Here is a 21,689-nt window from a genome sequence, read left to right as displayed (position 1 = left end):
ATACAGGTAGTAGTTACGATGAGACCTTAAAATAGAGTTTATTGTAGAAGCAAACTGTCCTTGACAGCCCAGCTGCTTTTCTCATAAAACCTTCTGCAGACTTCTCTGGGTGTGGGGGATGAATGAGTTGCGAATGTTTCATGTTTGTGTCCTTGATGCCTGGCTGGGTGTAATGCTGTCTGGAAGAATAATGAGAGGGGCCACAATGCTTCCTCCCCACTCCCAAGCCCTCTTCAGCCTGCCAGCGTGGGGGCTAGCCACATCTGCAAATTGTATCCCACTGGTAAACGACTCCAGGGTAGATGGCAAGGAGGTGCAAGGAAGGGACCTGACTGCAGTCACTTCCTAGGTGCTTTTTCCTTGATTGCAATGCCTATCGCTTTGTTTCTATAACCAGCCTCTGGTTTGTGCTGTGTAAAACATTCACGTGTCTGTTGTTTTGCGGACTGGTCTGTTCAGTGCAATCTCGTGTCATGACAAGCATGGAGCTCGGCGCTGAGCAAGGGACTTGTGTAACCATTCGAAAGCACCGTGTGACTGTGCAATATACAGAGAGACAGGAGAAAAGCCTGTTTTGTCTTCTTTTAGGACATCCAGGAATTGTTTGTCTAGCTGGCTTTAAAGAAAATAGTTTTCTAATGGAAAAATATTTTTCTAATGTTCAGTTCAAGTTACTGTGGATTTCTGAGTTTCATAGATAAGTTTGTTGCTGGTTTGTTTTTTTTTAAACGCATCAGAAGTGAAACTGAACTCTCAATTGCGTCATGCACTTCAATACTAGTATGTATAGCACTTGTATGCACATACTCATAAAATCAGACACCTAGATGTAACTGTTAAAACCTGATTTGGGAGAAGTCTTGGTTATGAAATGCCGTGCTAACCACCCAGTCATTTCACTCTCTTTGTAAATCAGGAATGAATACTGGTCATCTTTTTCTAGAATACAATCAATGTGGGTGTCTTTCTTCATACTTGCTTAACTATTTACTTACACATTCTTATCATACAGAGAAAAAAGCAAAAACTTAAGTCACCATTGTGCAACTGGGTAGTTGAAATAGGACTTTATTCAGACATTTTCAGATATGACTATGTTTTCTAATCTTCTACGTGTTTTTATAAAAGAAAAGCACACTGAGATGGATAAAGTCATTTTTGAGGGAAAAGGGAAAAAAAAGTTTTCAACCCCCAAGTCCTTTTATATGAATGTCTTTTTCATTGACTCTTTTGTAACACCATGTGTCAAAAATTGCCCTTTAACACAAAAGTAATCTTATTTTGTAGCTTTCAAGGGGAAAACTATTTGTAATAGTGAAATATTAAAAAAAAAAAAGCAGCATAGGAGTTGGGAATGGGCATGTGACAGTATAATAGTGTATTGAGGTGATATTTTGTTGATGAAATGAATAAAGAAATACTTGATTGGATATGGCTGATTAGCAAGACAAATCTGGCGTATCTAGAAGTGTGTGCTTGGAGCAGGAAGATTTTGAGTTTTTACTCCCTTTTTGTTTGTGCTTCACAGAGAAGGTATTTTAACCCCCCAAATATGCAGAATACCTCAAAATTAGAATTATGTCATATTATGTTTAAAGTAGTAACTTGTACATTCTTCCTGACTTTATAGGGCTAAAAAGTAGAAAAGGTTGAGCTCAAGACTTTCATGAAGCATGTCAGTGAAACAGATGTAAAGATCGATAATTTAGAAACAACCAAAGTGACCCTCCTGGTATAAAGGTTTAGCATTTTATTCTGCATGCATATTTATTATTCACTATTAATCATTAACTTACACTTTGAAAGCACAGGCAGACTTTTATCTTGAGGGTTTGTGAATCAAGGAATACGAATATAGGTTTTCCAAAAAAAAAAAAAAAAAAAAAAAGCATTAAGGCGAGTGTTCAGAGAGGAGCTGAGTAATCAAATTTGGCTTCAGTTGTGTAACTACTGTCTCAGGACCTGTGGCATAGCTTCTTTATGTAATAAATTATTCTGTCTAATCTGTTTAATTTTTATGTCTTCTCTAATCATAATATTTGAGCACTAGTGGATAAGCACTTGTTAATAAAATCAAAATAGTTGTAAAGATGGTTCTCAGTAATAGTTTTAGTAATAGTTCAGTAGCAGTGAGTCATGCTGAGGTGCCAAATACTAGTTCTGTAGGTACGAAGTCTTGCGTAGGACCGTGCTGTAGCAGGCAAGTGTGACTGACATGCACACAGATGTGCCCAGGCTAGTTTTCATGTATCTATTTCAGGGGCTGATAGGTTGGAAACACTGGTGACTTGAGCTTCACCCCTAGTTTAGATTTGTAGGGACGTGATCAGGTTCATGCCTGCCCTGCTATTGATACCTATGCTAACCAACGTAGAGCTAAATTGGTATGTCTGCAGCATAGATTAACTCTGAAAAGAAAATCCAGTGAAATGCTGCCCTAACCAAGTTGACCAGGGGTTTCCACTGGCAAATGGTTTGCAGCAGTATATGAGAAGGAGAAAGGAGCATTTTTTTCTGACCTATTTACAAGAAGTTCCACAATAACCGTAGCCACAGAATTGTGTGGGCATTTCCTTGTGTAAACAAGCCCTGCCCTCTGTTTGAAGAGGATAAGCGTGCAGCCTTTTGCTACATTACTGAGACTTTGGCCGAAGCATGTTGCAGATAAGGACCTCTGTTTATCCCACATCTTACCTTTACCTTGTGAATTTCGAGTCCTTTACAGCTTTATTTATGGGTATTTAGGGAATGAGGAATGGCAGCATTTGGTTTATAATTCAAACTGAGGTGATTTCTCTCCTGCTTGTTAATTGTGTATGTTCACGTAAAGAGACCAGAAAGGTGATGTTGACAGGAGCTTGGAATAACCTTACTATACCCAGGGTCATAGGTGGTGAAGGTACAAATGAGATTAGGAGGACTGAGCCAGTGAGTAAAAGTGTTCACCTTAAAAAAAAAAAAAAAAAAAAAAAGATGGAGCTTGTTTTATAGAATGGGGTTAAACATTTGGGTTCCCAGCTGGTGAGGTTTTGGGTCTAAACTAATACTCTGTTTCACTGAACATAAACATTTATTCTTTTCCTGGTGCACAAAATACTTGTGTGCCCGCTCTGTGGCTCATGGGAAAGTTATTTGACCAGGAACTTGTAGTTTGCCCAATACTTACCTGTAGAAGTATTTCAACATTACTCATTTTGAGGAAATTTAATGAGAAAAGTAGGAAAATATTTCTAAAAACTTGTATTTGAAGTCATGTGGAATTTTCTGCATGAAAAAATCCGCCAAAGACTTGGCACACGCAGACATGAATATTTTAAGTTTCTGTTTTGATTCTACTTAATGTGTATTTCCCAACTGCCAAAGTATTTTTTTGGTTTCCAGTTTCCTCTAAGGGCATGAGTATTCTTTTAATCACGAGCTGGCTGCTCATGTCATTCCCTAAAACACTTGCTCAGCTGCTTCCTAACTCAGGATCAATAACTTCATAGATAATTAAACTAACCACCTCCTAAAGATAGATGTCATCTTCTCTATACTTTACACTCCCACCCTCCCACTCATGCTTTTCGACAGCCTTTGCTTACGCTAATCTGCCGAGTTGAATATCGATACATCAGTGCCAGACTGCCTGGCCTTAGCCACTGAACCATCCTGTGCAAACAGCTGCACTACAGGCGTTGTAACTTCATAGCTTGAAATGCAGGGACGCGTTTATTTATCCTAAATATAACTAACAGTAGTAGAAATGCATTTTTAAAAAATTACACTTAAATATCGGCCCAGCTGTTGTTGTTATGATAGTTTGCTTGAAATTATTGTTTCAAAAGTTCTGAAATATTTTTGAGACTTTAAGACTAGCATACACTGATGATATGTTGTTACCTTTAGATACAATATTGAACTTGTGATTTATATTAAAGCACTAGATGACTGCCACAAATGCATAACCTTGAACAGCTAAACTGATCTGAAATTTATAATTCTTGTTATGAAACATGACATTGTTCTGCAGCAAAAGACATTAAGCTGGTGTAAAAGATGCAGTCTTCACTTAGAAAAAATGTGCATTCATGGTTTAATGGTTTTGATCTAATTCAGCACAGTTAGTGTACTTGTTAAATATACTTGTAATTCTTCCTGAATTGTGTTTTCAGCTTCCCTGGAGTAAGTCATATTTTGCGTATAGGTACTTCCAGTGGAAGATAAAGCAGATATATTCCTTCTTAAGGCAATTCCTGTGTTTTTTTTTGTTTTTTACTTCACAAAGTTTAACTTTGTTGTCTCATGTTGCCTCAAACAAATGTAGTATCCAGATCCAGACTTTCTCTGTTAAAGATTTAGAGATGTTAAGAACAGGGGTTAGACAAATCTCTAAAGAGGTCATCTATAAAATGCAGATTATAGGCCTTTTGGTTATGTTTTGGAAGAGTATACATGTTAACATTTATATTTGCAAAAGGTTAGGAAAGACCTTTTGCCAGATCAAAGAAAGTTTGGTGTGCAAAACCCAGTGATATAAATTGGTGGGGGGGAAAAAGCATTTCTGTGGTTCCGTGTGAAAACTCTCTACTTTCAGTCAGTGATTGCTGATCAGTGACATTTCATTTTTGTAGAACTTGCTGTGATGCCTAAGATTTCTGGGGAAAAAAAATGCGTAAGGTTGAGATTATTCTGAAAAGGCATTTGTATATTTAAAATTTTGTATCCTTACATAGAGAAGACTGCTGCTCCTAAAGTACCCTGAAACATAGTAGGCTTTTATCAGTGAAGCTACAGGTTTGTTTACTCTTTGTAAAAAATGGGACACTAGTAGGATAATACTTTCAAAGGTCAGTATCTCTCCTGGAGGAAATCCTACTTGGCTTCTCTGTAAAAACTCTCTTTTAAAACAAATCAGAATGGTTAATATATGGGCCATGATGAAAGACCTGGTAGCTCTTGCATTGTCATCTTAGTACTTAGAAGAAAAAATGACAAATGAGTCTGAGTATGAATTAACAAGAAATTATGATTTAGGAAATAGTAGGAACATATTTTTGATAAAGTCAGTATGTGTCTTGGTATGTGAAGACAAGTTAGTATTTTTTTATATAGCTGTCCCAAAAAAACCCATTCAGGAACAAATCACCAAATGAAAAGGAAAAGATGTTTAAACTGTGTAATAACTGTGCATTCCCATTCGTCTACTGCATCTTTTTTAGTAGTGGAACCCTTTTTAATACTGCAGAATACTGAAACTGATACAAAACTATTTGTATAAATTTCCCTATGAATACATATTAGAAGATTCAAATGTAATGTGAATATTGTTATATGATAATTGTATGGTTGTGGCAAACTCTTTTATTTTACTCAGTTACATTTAAATCTTAATAAGTCATTTGGACCTAAGCTCGGGGTGGGGGAGTCGGTTGGGGGGGAAGGGAATCAGTTTTCTCTGTAGCAGCTGCCCTGGTTTGCTCATCCCTAATTCATTTTTCTGCCCTCTCAGCTTCCTGGCAAACCACATTTTAGTAAAACGTTAATAACATAGGAACTTTTTAGACACCTTCTTGCTTAAAGTACTAAACTGTTAGCACTATCCTAAAGGATTTAATTGAAACAATTGAAAAGTTTCTAATTAGTAAGCAACTTTAATGCAAGTGCTGGCAGGTTTTTAATAAACGTGTGAGTAATATGCAATAAAATATTCTTGTGATTCTCAATACTGTGCATATTAAAGGAAAACAATATATTAAGTAAAAATCAAATTAATTAATAACGTTAAAAAATCTTTCTTGTATATGGCATTAATAAAATTAAATGGATATCTACTGAGTGCCTATGTTATAATCCTGCCATTACTCTACCAATACCCACTTGGGGCAAATGACGTGCAGGCAAGGAGTTTTTTCCCGAGACCACTGTGTTTCAGCATGGTAGTATAAGCATGCTGTTATGGGGGGAAGGCATTTGATCAAAGCAGGGATTCCCAAGCTTGTCTCAGGTGGGCTTGGCTCTAGCTGCTGACACCTCTCCAAAACAGCTGCTGCTGTCTTCTGATCCACCTTCTCCCATCTTGACTGGCTCAGTGGGCTGGCCTCCCTTCCCTTGCCTATACCCTCGCTGCTGTGCAACATGCACCCCAAAATAATTCGCTCAGCAGAGTTTATTGGCATAGGGGTCCACTGCATTCTTCATCTTGCATTTAAATTTGACACAGTTTTATTTTGAAAACCCCAGCATACTGGAATGACCAGCAGTAGCAGTTGCGGCAGATGTGTCCAACTGAAAGCAGCCCTAGGGCTAGAACAGAATTACTACACTTCATGAATCAAGAAGTGGAGGGGAAAAATATGACTGGTAGCATCTTTTTTTCCCCTCCATTTTTCCTCACCCCTTATTTTTTGACCTCACTTAAGCCAGTGATTTTCCTATAGACTTCTGTGACAGCATATACATTAGGAGTAAGCATTTAAATAGTAAAATTAATTGCAGTCTCATATGAGCTGCCTAGCTCACCCTTTTCTAGTCTGTAGGCTTTTGCAGGAGTTTGTTTTTTCCCCTGTTCCCTATTAAAACCTCATCAGCTGTTGCTTTCTCCATAGTGAGTGGTTCCAACTGTTTATGTATAAAGTATGTGTATTTTCCCCCCTTTGGGGCTTTGTAGCATTCAAGTGGTGATAGCTAAACTGCTTAATTTCCTCCTTATTATGGATGAATGGCTTATTTAAAGAGTTAATTTAACCAGTTTGGACATGTAAACGATAGTGTAACATTTTTCAAACTACGTTGCCAGTTACTCAATACCTTTCTACATGAAGTCTCCTTTTTTAATGGAAACACTTTCCTTAGTAATGGAGAAACTAAACAAAACTGTTATTAACTCAGATGATGATGATTCAGGCTAGTAAAAGTCAATTTAGTTAAAAAGGTAGTGCCACTGAAATACCTGGCTTGAGATACAGTAGGACTAAACTCAACTATTCTTTCTGGTGGGGGAATTTTAGCTTACCCTCTTGTGTCAGAAATGATGGGTGGGTCTCAGCATTTCCACTCTCCCTTCCTGCACTGGGCAGTAGATGTTCCTGCATTGAAGAGGCTCAACAGCATGTTAACAATTCCCCAAATTTTTTGGCAGCTAAGTACTGTCACTTCATATTGGGTCACTGGAGAAGGCTTCTAGGAGCCTCCTAGGAGTTGCTTACTAGTTTGGTTGGGAATCCTTTTGGGACAGCTGATTTGTCAGAGGGCATGGTTGCCTGTAAGAGAAACGGAAGGAGTCTTTTATTGAAATTAAAGCTTATTTCATTTGAAATTGATAGTAGTTATGATACTGGATGCTGGATATTGATAGTGGTAGCGTATGAGCTCTTAGAATGCAATAGGGAGGAGAAGAAGGAAAAAAATACTGCTGTTTTATTAAAAAAAATGAACTATTTTAAAGTAAAATATTCTTCTGAAAATATGGAAGGTAGGCTGCAAACAAAGGACCTATTTGTTTGAGATCTAATGAGTTTAAAACAGTTGCAGGTGTTATATGTGACCTTGAGTCTCTGACTTATTTTTGCACTTTTATAGCCACACTATTTCTAAAAAGAACAAGGAATTTTTATTTTTTTAAAGCGTGTAACATTTGGATTTGTCCTTTAAAAGCCAGCACCGTTTGCAGCATCATTTGCTAAAACTCTGGGAGCTTAAATCAACACAGAAACCTGAAATTATATTTTCATTTGATAACTTGACACTGCATCTGTGTGTTGGCCTTTGCACTAAATATGGATGATGAAACACAAGGGTGTACAGCAACATTTGAGAGTGTTATAGTGTGCTTTCAGCATTAGTTTCAGCTGGTCTAAGGGTATTTCCCATGGATGTGTGGTGAGTTGACCTCAGCTGGCTGCCAGATGCCCACCCAGCCTCTCTCTCCTGCCCCACCGGGGTCTCTCCAGGGGCCGCAGGGGCATCTCTCTCTCTGCTGGGGCGCCTGGAGCACCTCTTCCCCTCCTCCTGCTCTCCCCCCGGGGCTCGCAGGGCTCTTTCTCACACCGTTTCCCTCAGCCCCGGCTGCCGGGCAGCGTTTTGCCCTTTCTCAGCCAGGCTTTCCCCGAGGCGCCCGCCCGTGGCTGAGGGGCTCGGCCGTGCCCTGCGGTGGGGCCGTTGGAGCCAGCTGGAACCGGCTGTGTCCGGCACGGGGCAGCCCCAGCCGCTCCTCAAAGGGGCCGCCCCTTGCAGACCCTGCCGCTACCAATGCTTGACACCTGCGCTGGGTACAGCATGCACAGGCCTTCTGTCACTGACGAGGAAGGGCTTCGTCTCTGTCCTGCAATGCTTCCTGCTCCCAGCCGTGTGGCCCTGGCCTTCTCTTGCGCTGGCTGAGGCCATTACTACGCTGTTGGTAGGTCACTTCAGCTGGCTGTAACAGCAACTTGCCAAATAACCCCACTGGTACAAAAGCAGCGGGGGAGGAGGAGGGGTTGTACCATCATGCTGTGTCTTCTCAGGTTGTACTTAACGAGTGGTCTGCACTGATGCTAACAGACGTTGTCCCTAGTGGCTATTCATCATCATCCCTATCCCTATTCATCTCCAGAACCAGGGAAGAGCAGAAGCAGAAACAGAAGGGACTAGTTTTCGGCTGGATTAGTCCCTGATCTGAGTGACCTCACGGCTTTGTGAGTGATGGTGCTTGTGCAGGCTGGGGGGCCTTGCCCCAGCTGGTGGCAGCTCAGAATCAGAGCGTTCCCGCCTGCAGCAAGGGCTGCTTCCACAGGCCCTGCCAGGGCTGGGGGGGCGTGCCTCCCAAGGGCATTGGTCCCTCCATCTCCACATGTGAAGTGACCATTCTCCAGTTAGGAAATTTTACATCTAGAGGATCTCCATGGATGAGTTTTGAGTCTTGTTCTACCTGCGTTGCTAGAGTTGGCAGTGATTTTTGTACAGTGTTTATCTTGAATGGTCGTGCTGAGCATTCAGAAGCATTCGTGCTTCTGAAGGGGTTTCATGCGCTGGTTGAATGCTTCTCCACTAAATTCTAGATTCTGAATTTCTAAATATGCCTTCTAGAAGACTAGAAGACTTCACAAACGTAGTTAAAAGGGTTGATCCTGTTTTTCTTGCAGAGATAATGCTGGGTTAGGACTTTTAAGAATGCTTGTCGCTATCAGGCTGTGTGCTTGCATAGATGTAATCTTTTGTTTGCGTGTTTGGCCTGAAAGCATATCCGAGTTGTCACTACAATGTGTTACTCTGTTATAAGCACATAATTATTTTAGAACTGAATATAAGGTTCGCATTGCATCTTAATCAAGGGGACATGCAAATATTTCCATGTGGTTGCAGTGTGAATTATGCATAGGCACCCATATAGGTGCTTTTCTTCCTTCTACATCCATTAATCCAGATTGCCATTAACATGAGCAGAAGCTCAACTGAGATCTGCTTTGGAGGGGGTTCAGTTTTGGAAGGAGAGCACAACGCTGCAGTGGCAATGCTTTTCTTTCTTTGCCCAGTGGCCAGATTGTTTTTATCTTTCATCACTGGATCATGGTGTCAGGGCCATAAAAAATGTCTAGAGTAAGAGTTACTATTCTTATTTCATATAAAATGATATATGGGTGTTGAAATTGTGGAGTAGTTCTGGTAATACAGACCTCTGAAGATGATTTGTTTTTAATGTATTCAAACAATGCTGTATGTTTAAATGGTTAGACTCTAGTTCTTATTTTTTAAAAAACAGTATTTGCAATGTGATGGATTTTTTTATGACAACACTTTTGAGACCAAGATGGTGATTTATTTGAAGTTTGTTGGTCAGTGTGAAAATTTACTGTGAAAGCCATCTGTGTTTGTCAAGTTAATTTTTCAGGGGTATGAAGTTGAAACTTTACAAGTTTAAATATTTAGTGTTGAGGCTGGAAGCTAATGCACTTCCTATGAAAAATGTTATAACTCAAATTATAAGCACAGTGAATTATTCCAGCATTCATTCCAGTAATTTTTATTCTATTTATGTGATTAATTAGTGCTCGTTACGTTCCAGTGAACTGCAGGATGCTAAAATGAAGACAAAATATTTTATGTTTATTGATTTAAGTCGATTATTTAAATATATTGGATTAATTGAATTAAGAAATTACTTGGATATCCTGCAAGCGTAATAATTTAGTTGATCACATTGTTTTGATCCGTTACTCTTCAGAGTATGTTTGTATGTTTGTTAAATTGTTAATGACTTGTTCAGATGTCTGCATGCTTTGACATTCTTTGGAATAATGAAATTGCTGCATATTGAAGTGGGAAAACAAAGCTCTTCCAAAGTTTGTCAAATGCAAGTGCAAAGTTAGAAATTGGAGCTGCTTAATGATTTACACACACACAGGCTCATCAGAATTTTTGTCAAACATTTAAAAATTCAGGGACACTGGTTGATGATTACTTAAACTTAAAAATAATTTTGAAAATCCTTCTGCAAGAGCTCAGCCTCTGACTGGAAGTGCAAGGTGCTACGGTCACTCGAAGTGATAATATGATAACTTAGCTTCATTTCACCAATTCTGAGCTTGCGTGCTCAACAAAATCCTAGTACCGTAAAAGTGGCAAAATCAGTTTCAGGGTGCCTGTTGATCTGTGTAAAACTTTTGATTTATTTGTTTTACCATGCCTTTGGGTTTTGGTTATCTTTTGTATTCAAATAACTCTTTCCAAACAGATCTGTTTGTTTTTTTCTTTCTTTTTTTTTTTTTTTAAGTTACAGTACTTGAATGTGTCCATTGTTTTCTTAGCTAGCCTTTTTTTTTTTTTTGTGAAATGTTTTTCGTCAAAAAGTTTATACTGTAGTTCAGAGCATCAGTTTTGTGGCTGAGAATATCTGGATAAATATATATAGATATCATTGTGAGGATAAAAATTGTAATGCAACTAAGATGACTTCATTTAGAGTTAAGTGATCTGGGGGTGGGTTAACAGGAGTCTAAACATGAGCCAGCTGTGTGCCCTGACAGTGCTGAAGGCTAACAGCATCCTGGGTTATGTCAATGGGAGTCTAGCCAGTAGGTGGAGGGAAGTGATTATTCCCCATTATTCGGCACTTGTTAGACTACGTGTGGAATACTGTGTCTGGTTTTGGCCCTCGTAGTACAAGAAGAGTGTTGATAAACTTGAGTGAATCCAGTGGACAGCCAACAAGATGGTCAGCGGACTGGAGCACATAAGGGAGAGAAGAGACGGAGAGAGCTGGGCTTGTTCAGCCTGCAGAAGAGGTGGCATGAGGAGGCCTAGTAGCAGATACACAGTGGGAGAATGAGAGATAAGTCCTAAATTGAAGCATGGAGTTTCCAGTTCCAAAAGGGGGAAAAAAAATCACTATGAAGATAATTTTAAGTACTGGAACTGGTTGCCCAGAGAGATTGTGAAATCTCCGTTCTTGGAGGCTGTCAAGAGCGTGCTGGATGAAGCCCTGAGCAGCCTGGTCTAAATTCACTGTTGTCCCTGCTTTGAGCAGAACATTGGACTAGGGGCCTCCCGAGGTCCCTTCCAACCCAGAATGATTATATGAAATGCTAAGTGATGAGTGTAGTGCAGGACATGCTATAGCTACTGTGCAAGGGCTGTAAACTGCTGAGAAGAGTTTGATGCAGAGCTAAGAAAAGTCATTAGAGCAAATTTGCAGGTAGAATTTCTGTTGTTGAGGTTTTACAGTATGAGAATGTTGTAGAAATCCGAAGGAAATGTTCATATTCAGAATATATTTTGCATATAATATATAGTTGTTTATAAAGTAGCTTTATCTGATTACCACAAGTTTTTATAGAAACTACTTACAAATTCCACTCCATACTGAAGAGTCTCCTATCTTCTGTTTTCTAAGGCAAGGAATGTATTTTCCTTTAAATGTCATACACATGAACATTTGAATTATTTTGGTTTATTTGCATTCGTGTCCTTCCTAGGTTTCTAGTATGTTTCCACTTCTGGTAATTAACCATCTTTCATCTTGAAAGAAAGTAATTCCCTGTGTGCCTGACTGCTCCTGATCATGGGCTGCTTCACTTTTTTCCCCTCCCTCTTGACTTAAGATAGATGGTGGGTTTTTTGTTTTCCATGCAAATATTTTTTCCACTCAAGTATTTTTGTTTGTCTTGATAAGATCGGTTCTAAAACTCTTTGCTGTCACACCAGTGACTTCATGGGCCAGTTCTTTCAGAATTCTGGGGTGAAAGCTATCATGTTTCTTCAGTTAAAGCTAATTTTGCCCTTAAAGGTTTGCTTCCTCTGTAGACAGTCTTATTTCCAGGTCTGTACTCTCATATCAGTCATGTTTTTCACCGCTTGTTTGACGTAATTCTTTTTGTCTGGTAATACAAAAAGGAATGGCTTCAAATCTACGGTCACATCCAGATTAATCAGTATTGTATTACTATATGTTTCACTGTTCCCCTTCTATTTACATGGCTAAAGGAGAGGAGAAGGAAGAAAACCCTGTATGCCTGTTCCACTGCAGATGCTTACGACGTGTAGTAATAGGTTCCCTGCAGAATAGGAGGTAGTGGGTGGTGGGGAGCAACTGTGACAGGAAGAGGACAACACTGGAAAAAATAGGAGAGCAAAGAGAGATGAGTTGTTTGGAAGTGGAAAGGAGGAAACTGCTGGTTGACGCCTGGTGTTGGTGGCTTGAAAGCTTCAGTTACATATTCACAAGAGTTATGCACTCTTAGTCTGGGCATCACTGAGAAACAGTGGGACAGAATCATCATCATTTAGCAGAACAGATGCTGAAGCTCAATTCTGGAAGGAGTAGCACATTGCCTTCCTCATGAGAGTTGAGGAGAAGAGTTTGAAAAGCCAAAAGTATCCCCTAAAACAGCTGTGTGCTTTGCTTGCTGTATGATTACATTGTTGTCACTGTGGTGCTATTTATTCAGCCGTCCACCTTTTTTGTGTATCTTGCTTTTTGTCTTAGGTCAAAGTTACTGCCTTCAGTTGTGGTCAGGGTTTTTGTATTGGAACCATATAACGTACTTTCTAGATGCCTGAACAATAATTAATAATGGGAATATTATTATTGCTGTGACTTGTTAAATGTTTGCTGCATTTCAGTCCTTTGCTGACATTTCAGGGTTGTCGAAGTGCAAGTATGTTGTGCTCCTAGTGTGGGTGCACTAGTATGAGTCTGTTGATGATTGTTTTCAAACTCTTTGCCGCAGAATTCACACTCACACCCTGTATCTTCTAAAATCCTTATTAGAGAAGAGAAATTTTAGGTGTGGAATATGTATGGGTCTCTTGTTCTGAAATACTAGAAATTGCTATGTAGTTTCATACAGTACCAAGTCCTTTTTTTTTTTTTTATATATACATTTGAGATTTGAAGCATTTCCTTGCTCTTCTAGGACAGGGGATTCACTCCCCCCCCCTCCAACTGTTACTGGTCTGACTTAATACCAAAATTTTACACTGAGGGCTTACTGAATAGTTAATGAAACCAGAAAATTAATTTAATTTAATAGGAAGAGAATTTTTTTTTTTAAAAAAGATGTTCATTAAGTTGGGGAAGCATTCCTTTAATTAAAGCTGCTTGACTCTGCGAATAGAGGTAAATACCTAGAAGTTTGGGTTTGTTTCAGGTGCGGAGACGAAAAAGTCCTTTGTTCATGCTATTTGCCCAAATGCTTCCCCTCAGAAAACTGGGGCGTGTGGCTAGGTGATTAGATATGGATGTGGTATAAACATACCACGTTGGAAATGGTGGATTAAGCAGTGACACAGTGATGTCTTAAACAACGTTTACTTAAAAAAAACCCCAACACCCAACCCCCCCAAATCCCAAACCACTACAGAGAAATGAGGTATTGACAGTTAAAAATGAACAAACACATCTCCCCTAATTCTTCACCAGAATTAGTAATCTTACTGGATTAAGATGAAATGAAATAGTTTTGAAGTGGGATTTTTAGTTTACTCTGGAAAAGTTGCGGGGGGTGCTGGATTTTGTTGTTGTGGGGTGTTTTAGGTTTTTTTTGTGGGTTGTTTTTTTTGTTTTGTTTTTTTTTTTTTAGTTTACTGTTGTAATTTCAGGTACATATATAGGATCTACGTTGCTTTTGCATTCATTGATTTCTCTCAAAAGTGAGTTTGACAGATCCCAGTATGCGTAATGAAGGTGAAATCTTTTTTTTGAAATGATCACTACAAAGATTGCTTTTCAAAATGCTAGGCATTACTGCTGGGATGACTAACATTAAAATTAAATAAACATCACCTTCTGTTTTTTACATGAAATCCCAGTTTAAATATCAAAAGACTTAATTATAAGGACACAACTTCATTGTGAGTTGTGGAAGTGAGGGCCATGGCTGGGTTGGGTTCCCTCATCTTTTATATTTCCCTTTCATCCATTTGCTAAGGCCAGTTCAGCTATCAGATAGAAGCAGATTGTTTGATTTATAATGGCTAATTTTGGCTTTTGTCCAAATAAGCAGAGCCAATCTGATTATGTTTCATGAAAGGAATAAGAGAAAATTGAGTATTCAGCTTGTAAGGCCAGTTGTGGGTGCACTCCAGAGAGTTTAGTTTGTTTGGCTCACTGAAGAAGAGACCCAAACCAAGGAATTTGAGTTGGACCGTATTGTAAGGAATTTAGAATTTATGGTGGAGAATTAAGTGGTTTATATGGCCCGTGAGGCGCGTACCAATTCCCTGGAGAGAGAAAGACCGAAACAGAAGCATTCAAAACGCTGAAGAACCCCCCCATGACTTTAGGCTGCCAGGGTGGTAATGGCTTGTCACACTGAGGTTTCTGAATAAAATAAAGCTGTTAATAAATGACATGCATGGTAATGCAGTATCATGTTCTAGTTATACATTTGCGTCTTTCTGCCTCTCGCAGATTAGAGGGGACTGTTGAACATCAGTGGTAACAAGATGCACCTCATATGCATGCTAATGGTTATAACTTTTTATAGGTGCAATTTGTACCTGTCTCTCAGTGGATTCGGAAAGCGGTGCATGAGGAACAGATCGTTAAGCACCAGTAGCCAAGCTTTGCTAATTAGCACATCTTCAAGTGCCAGCTCTCTTTTGTCCACTGAGAGAGAATGTAAGTTATGCTTATTTTCTCCCTTAATCTTTTGGGCTTCTTGCGCAATGTATCTCTTTGACTGGAAGGTAGAGACTGCAGATTTGTAGTTTTCAATTCTCATGATTAATTGAAGAACACGCATGATTTATTCAAAAGCAGGGATGCTGCCAAAAAGGATCTAATTGGTTAAATAAATAACCCTAAGCTTTTATTGCTCAAAGTGTTTTTTATTGAATTATTAATACTATATCACCCTCCAAATCAGTAGCAGTTAATGACTGATTTGCCTGAGGCTATTTAATATTTTTCCAATCAGTGGTAAATTGCTATGATGACTTCTTTTGCTGACTTGTAGCTCACTTTATCTGTTCACTTGGTAAAATGGTGTTGATTGTAAGAAAGCACTGAAAAACAGCATCCAAATTTCAGCTGGCTTTAGTTTTTGTTTTGTTCCTGAAGAGAAGAAATATTTCATTCTGTTCAGAAGAGTAATTGTGAAGAACATTTCTGGATAGGGGAAACAAAAAGAAGGAAATATTTTTTTGAGAACTGTTTGGCATAGGTGGGATTCAAAAGCAGATAAGCATAATGAATTTATTTAGAACCTTTGCCATGAAAAAGGAGGAGGAATTGGAGCACTATATAATTTCAAGGTGATAAGTAGTATTTCCATATCTGGATAGAGGTGTGCACAAAGAAGTGCTGCGGCATAGCATGGAATGGTTCTGAGCAAGTGTCCAGAAAAAAAAGGAGAAATGGGCTTTGACCTAGGTAAGGCACTAAAGGTCTTAAAAATTAGGTTTGAATCCTGTTTCTTTACATCTATTTAGTTCTGGGAAAGACAGCAAACCATCTTTGACTGCTTTCTTGTACAGGAGTGAGATAGGTAACCATCTCGTTAACTATATCAAAGGGTTATTATGAATGCTCATGAAAACATGGATATATTTCTGAGAACTCCTAATTAAATAAAAATGCTTTTAAAACCAGAAAAAGTTTGATGTTATTGAATGTTAGTGAATGATACTACCACGTCTGTATTCAAACTAATGTTGTTATGAGCTTTTTGTTTCAAATGTGAGCTTTTGTCCAGCACGTGAGGTGTAAGTCAGGCGGCCGTACTTCCTTTCTTCTCTTACCAGATGTTTGATTTTTTTTTTTCCTTTGAAATTTTTCCAAGTGGGCTATGCTGCAGCCAGTAACTGAGCCTCTGTCCCTGGAGCTATTTGAAAGTAGGGATGGATGAGTAGTCATTAAGAGATGGATAAATGCAGTAGGAGGAGGGAATAAAAAGGCCAGGGACTTTTCATGGTGGAGAGGAACAGACTGTGCGGGGGGAGGAGAGCTGACTGCATTTTAGAAAATCACAATATGGGAAGTGGGGAACTGTTGTTCACTAATTCCTGCAATACAAGAACTGAGAGAAACTTGGAACTCGATGGAGCTGCAGACAGCGGTGAGCTCCTGGCACTTGCTGCCGCAGGAGGTAGTGGAGACAGAGAGTGTCAGACGGGGTCAAAAAGGGGTTTGTCAAATTCATGGACAACAGGTCCATAAATAGATACTAAAAATACTGCCCTCCAACATCTCTAATTCAAGAGCTTCGGAGGAATAGGAAGGACTAGGCTACAGAAATTGGCCAAGCCTGTGGTATTCCCAGGACACATCTCTTACTGCTCTGTTGGAGAAACAGCACTGAGCTAGATGGACCATTGGCCTGATGCCATGGGGCATTTGCTAACTTCTTAGAGAGAACAGTATGGACATGTGGAACATTTTTAGCATTTAAAGATGTAAGAGTTTGACTAAATCCCTCTTCCTTAAACCATGAGTGCAAAGGGAATATGAAGTTCCCTCTGCGGCTGTCCACCGAAATTTTTTACACCGCCATAGCTCCTAACCTGAATTTGGGATTATCTTTGAGGGGAAAGGAGGTAACAGTGCTTCTGCATTCTGGTAGTCTCTTAGCTTCCAGAGCAACCTCTTGGGATGATTGAAAAAGTGGATATATCCTAGAACAGGTTTGAGTATGTGCAGCAAGAAGATACCCAAGGGCTAAGGGGGTGTGGGGGGGTGTGCGTGGTAAGGAGAAAAAAGTCACTTTGTCACCTTTGTCCCTTTCTCTCCTTCTGCTTTTGTATGTGTATGTACTGTTTCCGTGAGAAGGTAGTGGAGGCTGGATAAATACTTTTGAGATTAAAGTAATAACTGCATTTTTTGGAGTTCCTGTCGATTTTTGTGCATTTGCACTTTTCATGCAGTCCTTTTAAACTGGTTTTTGGTTTTTTTTCTGTTCTTTGTTGCTAGGTGAAAGACCCAAGGAAAACAAAATGGGAATGTGACTGCCTTGCTCATTTATTATACTCAGAAATGGTAGTTAGATGCGTGGAGGGAAAACCAAGACTGCACTCTAATTTTTTTTTTTTTTTTCATACCAATGGCATACATTTCCTTATAATAATAACAAGGTAGCATTTTTAGAAATAAACGTACTTTAAATCACTTAACATTTTTAACTCTGTTACAATAAAACGCTGATATAAGTCCATGATTACATTAAGAATCAAGTCTGTTTTCCTCACAGAGACCTAGTCAGGTTATAAAATAGACAGTATTTTTTTCAGTGCGATGAAGGGAATTATTTATTTCCTTGGCTTTTATGAGAGTAGCTACCTTTTGTACAGGACTTCTATGAAGTTCATATTCATAAGCCAATCTAACTGGAAATGTACCCCATTGTCTGAAAGCCAGTGCAATATTGTTCTAACCAGAGGTGAGGTTAGATGACTTGATACATCTTTTGCATTTTTAGTTTCTTTGTAATGCTTATGGCTGTATGATGTAGTTTTGTCAGTGGAAGAAAGATAAGAGAGTGTGTACAGGAAAAGGGGTAAAGGTAGAATTTGTTGTATGGATTTCTTCAGTATTATTAACACTAATAGGTCTTTGTTCAATATATTCTTTTGGTTGTTACTTATAATGAAACAAGTCTTTTTTCTGTATGGTGTAAAGGTAGACAAATGGGTTAGCTACAAGTCTTTGTTCCTTGCACATTCAGTTTTCTTGTATCATGGGATCTAAAGCCTTGTCATCTTATAAAGAAACATAGCAAATAAAACTATTGTTTGTTTAAACAAATGGTTTTGGATTGTGAGTCCAAAAGACCACATCATCTCAGCAGTCGAGTTGCTAGATGATCTGTCTGTGGCTTCTGAAATAAGCCACCTAGAATACAGCATTCTACAGCTGTTTTAAACTCTTGCAATGGACATTGGTTTTAATTTTAAGATTTTGACCATTACAAGACTACATCCACCTGTGAAAGTAATTTCCAGGTCCTTGTAATCAGGAATTTGAGTTTCCTGCAATTCCACTCAAAAATGTTCTCATCATGATATTAAAGGTAAGAAGAGATCTTCAAACAGAAATGCACTGATACGGTCATGTCTGGCTTCCTTTTCTTTAAAAGCCAAATCCTGGTGGTCCATGTATAGAAAATCTGCTGAACCCCCTGCAGAACAGACTTTCTCTTTATCATCATGAGGAATCGGATTGTGGATCAAGCCTGTAGAGTGACAGGTGTGTGTACCAAGATTTATATTGCTGTGCCTCTACATCAAGGCTATTGGCTGAGGAAACATATCCCTCCTGAAGAGCAACAAAATATTTAGCATCTGTACTAAGTTCTGTCCAGCTGGCCCCTAGAATAGAAAAAAAACAAACAAAAAACACAACCAAACTTTGTTGCAACTTGGTCCTTTGAAAGAAGATAGTGGGAACTTTAAAGAAATAATGAGAATGAAATAATTGGCATGATGAATTAGTCATAGCAGCAATACTATTGAGACTTATGAATCCAAAAGCCTCGAATTCAAACAAGTGAAAATGGCAATGCTGTCTGTCCATATTTGCCCAGTAAACTTTGTTGTGGTCTGTGATGTTTGTATGTGGATATGCAGCTGGTAATGATTTAAATCTCCATTCTGTCTAACATTTGGGCTTACATTTTTGGGAATAACCCTAAAAACCGTATTTATCATCAGACTAAAAGGTGGCTGTGTAGATTTTATTATATTAAGTGTATTTTTACTTCATGATGTTTACTGCCTACCATTAAACACAGAGCAGTTTTTAAAATTTTTTTTTTTCCAAATAATACTACAACCAGAAAGTTATAATATTATTAGCAGCACTGCAGAAATGCAGCGCTCGTTTGTGCAGGAAGAGAAGGTTCATAAATAAATCCAGCAAATAGTTCTGCACTGAATTTTTTCAGTACTTTAAAATGAGGTTTTTTATAGGTATATCAAAAGTCTAGTATTTTCTGTTCTGGACACTTTACTTATTTACGTGTAGCACTTTGAGAAATCAGATTCAGAACTTAAGTAGAAAGTCAGGATTTCCTTCCTGTGGCCACTGACTTGCCACAGACCCATTGGGTCCATCACAAAGTTGATTTTCAGCTGTAGTTGATCAGCTGACACTTGACCATGCCCTGCTAGCTGCTACTGTGAGACAGTCCAGCTAGGAGGACTTGGTGTATATTTTGTTATGCGATTATTTTTTTTCCTGATAAAATAGAAACAAAAAGCTTTTCTATCACTAGCCCACCTCCCTCCTCCCAATAACTGACAAATCACTTTTATGCTATTGACCTGTCCTTCAAGGAGCAATTCTTTAGTGCTTGGCAGCTGATTGTTTCCACCTGTTTGAAATGGCAATAATCCAAAAATCTGCCTCATGTTCCCTGTTTGTATGAGTTTGTGTGAGGGTAGGCACAGCACTTCTCCACTCACTGTCTTACTGATTCTATATCAAAGAGTATGCCACATAAGTTTTTAATACTTCATTCTCAGTTCGGAGGAAATTATGAAGGAAAGTTGCGTCAGGCCCACGGCTAGAGTTTGTCTGTGCTTGCCATCTGAGTCAAGGGCCTCTCTGCTTACCTGGAAGGTTTGGTTTTTAACTTTTCTCCTCAAGTGTCCTCACAGCTTGTGCTACTGAGGACCCCACAAGAGATACCATATATAGTGATTGTACATGACCGGGATAATCACGTCAATTAACTGTAGTTGAATTTTTCTCTTGGGTTTTAACAAAAGCAAGCCATATCTCACTTTTAATCTTTGCCTCTGATCTCTTCATGTTAGTTCTGGGTTTTTTTGTTTTGTTCTGTACGTGCATACGCTCTCTTCTGATTAGGGTGCTGCCAAGTTGCAAGCTGGGCGTACTGAATGCAAAACAAATCTATTAACTTAGTTCAGTGATGTGCAAATGCCTTTGCTGTTATTCTGCTGGACCCAAACTAGCTGTAAGTATAACCGTTTGGCGTGTTAGCAGTGTACTTTCTAGTGCTCTGGGCTTTTGGAGAAATTGATTGGATTGGCTCCAGTGCCAGGCCAGCGTTGATTTTTTTTTTTTTTTTTTTTGGAGATTGTTTGGATCTTTGCTGGAACTATCAAGACCTTCAAGAACCTGTGTATTTATGAATGCTGGGAAATGTGAAAGAAGAACCAGAAGGTTACAGTTACCTGCCACTTAAGAGCTAAAATCTGCTTTGAAACTTCAAATACTAGCTTGGATTAAGTGACTTTAAAGTACTGCTTTTTTTAAAACAAGCTATAATTTCCCCTTAAACTTCTAAATCCAGTTTAGTTGTCAAGTTCTACTCTGGCCAAAACTGGATGAGGTTTTTAGCCATAACTGCTATTTCAGTACTGGCAGAAATTCAAATGTTGGCATATGCTGTATTGTCCCTGCTTGAACTGTGACCCTACCAAGGCATTGCATCTCAGCATGGACTGCGTCAAATTTCGTGCATTCCTGTGAGTTGCTGGTCTGTCTATTCTAAATATAAAAGCAAAACTTGTGCTTGTAACTTCCCTAATTCTTTTTAAGTAGGAAACAGCTGTTTTGAATAAATCCATTCAGTGGTACTCTTTTTTCGCTTTTTTTTTTCCTCCAGTGATATGTTTGCATGCTTGCTTTGATGGATAACTGCTTCCCAGAATGCAAAAAGTTAATAGTTTGAAAAGATGAACATTTACACTAAATAATTGGCTGATTAACGTAGGTTTTGTAATTATCATAATGATTTTTATTATTAACAAATGCTAACTATTACATACATTTTTCTAAAGTACAAAAAAAGGTTTGGAAATTGTGATTTTAACCTTGTTTTGTATGGAATGAGCAGCCTGTTACATTGGTAGAGACATATTTTGAATATTCTGACACTGACTTCAGTCAGGAGCGAGTACGCAGCTGAATGCACTTAGGCCTAATACAGGGTATTGTTAGTACATCCTTAATGCTTTGACACTTTCCCAAATTTATCAGCTGGAAATCATGAGACAAATGGAAGTGGTTTATTACTACCCTGTGACAATTGCTTCTTACATCCCTGCTTCTTACTTTCCAACTTCAACAGCATGCGGTTGATGTTCTGTACATGCATCTTTTGGGTTGTACTTGTCTCTTCTGCAATCACATGCAATGGATTTACTACTTACGTCAGTATTTTTCTGAAATGTCTGTTGGGAAGAGAGATGTTTGCTCTGATAAGGAGGGGATAAGAAAGTAGAGTCCAATTACAGGGACTTGTAACTTGTATGTTTTAGGCTAATTACAC

The 21,689-nt window shown here is 38.7% G+C and overlaps 1 protein-coding gene across 8 annotated transcripts in view; it reads left to right on the top strand.

Annotated features, from left to right (window-relative positions):
• Positions 1-21,689, top strand: part of SEMA5A (semaphorin 5A) — a 365,023-nt gene that overhangs the window by 41,773 nt on the left and 301,561 nt on the right. The window contains exon 1 of one of the 8 annotated variants that reach the window (XM_076330325.1): positions 15,017-15,076. The exons of the other annotated variants lie outside the window; for them this stretch is intronic. The gene's annotated coding sequence lies outside the window, so the exon portion shown is untranslated. Of the gene's footprint in view, positions 1-15,016; positions 15,077-21,689 lie in introns of those variants that run through there. 8 annotated transcript variants of the gene reach the window in all.

Source organism: Aptenodytes patagonicus, chromosome 2 (assembly GCF_965638725.1).
Source record: "Aptenodytes patagonicus chromosome 2, bAptPat1.pri.cur, whole genome shotgun sequence".
Classification (NCBI taxonomy): domain Eukaryota; kingdom Metazoa; phylum Chordata; class Aves; order Sphenisciformes; family Spheniscidae; genus Aptenodytes; species Aptenodytes patagonicus.
This window is presented reverse-complemented; position numbering and strand designations above follow the sequence as displayed.